Raw genomic sequence first — 2,858 nt, forward strand, 5'->3', positions numbered from 1 at the left:
AGTAGCCTGAGGGATAGAGAGGCCATAATGAAAACTCAGTTGGAGGCAGAAAATGCATGGTTGAAAGGAAAACTGCAAGAAAGAGAGAATCAATTGGCATCCATGGCTAGTCTATCTTTGGAAGCAATCCAATGCAGGATGCCAACTAAGTCCTATGCATTATACCTTAAGGAATAGTGGCTGCAGTTCCAAATCAAGACCCTAGCATAGAGAGGCACTATGCCATTCCAGGATTATAGACAGTTCATTGATCTTTGTGATCAAATCACATTGGAAGATAGGGCTAAGATGTCTTAGTTCTACTTGCATAACATGGCCTTGGCATATATGAATGTATGGGACCCTAATGCAAAGCTAGGGGATTTACAGTTGACGTCTTTGGCATCATGGATGAACCATAAGCGTAAGGGCTGCAGAAATGAAGAGGATATTGGCAAGGGAACAAACAAAGCCTCTCATGATAAGAGCTGAGCAATCAAATCCAATGGTTGTCATCAGCACAAATAATTTAATTGCAAATGATCATTAACTTGCACCCAGGTATCTTGCTACCCAAGAGAAAGCAATTACACATTTTGAGGATATATTCAAACTGTTAATGGATGACAGCATGCAAGCTTACCAAAGGAGATGGAATACTTTTCCATACAGTTTGAAAATCAGAGAGTACCATTCTCCTCAAAGGATGAGAGAAGCACTAAACAAGACACCCATGTACAAACAAACCATCCAAAGGCTCAAAATCAATTGGATTGGCTTGAGACTCAGTCCACCACTACTCTTGGGGATGTTAGAAGGAAGGCAGGAAGAGGAAGAAAGAAAACAGTGGAAGGAGATAGAAAGGAAGGCATGATTCTATGCACAAGAAGAAGAACCCACAGCCAAAGCATGGGATGTCAAGGAAGCCACCAGAGCTATGAAAGACATGGATATTGATTGAGTTGCTCAAAGGATGAGCAACACTTTTAGTAGGGGGGTGATGATGAGCCTCATCATTGGGTAACTATATGGACCTTCATTCACATCCTAGATTAATCAAATCAATTCTTCTCACAACTTATTACATGTTTTTATTATATTTTGTTTAATGAGATGAGTCAAAGTGAGATATTATGCCTAGTGGACTAATGTGCATTAAATGTAGATTTGTGAGAGAAAATCAGGGAATTTTGGCAAGATGAAAGGCTAAAACTCGAATGGGACAAGGAAGAGAGATTGTAGGAGGTAATCCTCCTCATTTTCTCCTCCCTCATTCGAATATTCCTCCATAAATCACACTAGCTCGGAGTACAAGCAGCCAAGTCATGAAGATCAAAAGGCAGTCGAGCAAGTGATATTCAAAGAGTTAGTTCATCTCAAGTGGGAGCCGAGCCTCCATATATTTAAGGAAGTCATTGGAGACTTCAGTTGTATAAATAAAGACGCCTAGAGCCTCATTCGGATTCTAATTTTTGTTGTAAAAACATTAGTTATTTTTTAGCTCCAGACTTGTAGAAGACATTTCTATGTAATTTTCTGTTTTGATAATGAGAATGAAATTTTTCATCATCCAGTACTCAGTTAACTCAGAAGGCTGAAGCTCTTGGGTTAGGGCCCAACCCTAGCAGCAAAGGCTCCTCTTCTTATATATGTATGCTTAGATTAGTTTCATAGATTCATGGTTAAATTGTCCTTGTAAGTATTTCATTGCAAATAATGTAGATTTGATTAGTTTGTTTATTAGTTTGCTTCCATTTGTGCTTTACTTCAATAGTAGGTTAGAAGGAATAAAAGGAACACCAAAAAGTTGTCAATAAGTGTCTTGGCCTCACTTCCTCCTTCAAGGATCATGATTTGAGGAAAGGACCCCTATGCAACCCCAAAAAGACAAATTTCTACTTTCTCATAGAATTTAGAATTTATTGTACATGAACCATCATTTGATTAGTTTGCAAGTCTAGGATTTAATTACTATTTCTTCCATTTTCAATCTTACAGTAGATATTATCAGTGACTTCATCTTATTCTGCAAATTTTCCTTATGCATGAAGTAGACATCTAGCTCATTAAACTTTGTTTTTCTAACTCATTGAAATTCTTCTTGTTTACATGATTTTTGGGAAAATATCATTGTTTGATGCAGTGCAGGTGTTTCAGAAGTAGAGAAATATTTCATAGCAAGCAACCTCCTCCCAACTTCATCCATCCATAAGAATTCCTTGCTTTCACTAAGACCTTCACCAATTTCATCATTTTACATGGAAACTTCTCTAAGCATGTTGAGCAAATTCAACCATCTCCCAACCTTGGTTTTGAGTTCTAAGTGATCCCAGGAATTTTCTCACTCCATCCCATCCACCAACCACCTTCCCTAAGCTTTTTGTTGCCTCCAGCACCCATCATTTTGCTCTCGGCTGTATCTTGTAGAAATACAAGAAATCTTGTAGGTTTTTAGGACATCCTATAGGTTTTCCTGTAGTGGCCTGTTTTGAGGCCAAATTGAGGGAAAACCTCCAGGAAGCCACACAAGGTTTTAGGGTCTCCCAAACCTTCCAACCATCCACCAACATCCCTAAGCCACCTGCCACATCACCAAAAAAGATTAGCTTTCACTTGCTTTTCCATAAAAAGAATAAAAAGAAAAAAATGATTTATTTCAGTCCTTTACATGCACAGTAGTAATGTTGATGTTTTGAACTTTCATGCTTAGGACAGTAGCATTTCATACATGTTAGCTTGGCATTCTTGTAAAGCATAGTTTCTCAGCAGTTAGTTAGGAAATGGTGTGTTTTTAGCATTGGATTTCAATCCTTTTCCTTATTGCAGTAGACAAGCTTTCTCCTAGAGTAGATTTCTCTTTCTTTCATCAGTAATCAAGC

The sequence above is a fragment of the Pinus tabuliformis genome, chromosome J (assembly GCF_031772625.1).
Source record: "Pinus tabuliformis cultivar Carrire ecotype Pingquan chromosome J, CPIR1, whole genome shotgun sequence".
NCBI lineage: Eukaryota > Viridiplantae > Streptophyta > Pinopsida > Pinales > Pinaceae > Pinus > Pinus tabuliformis.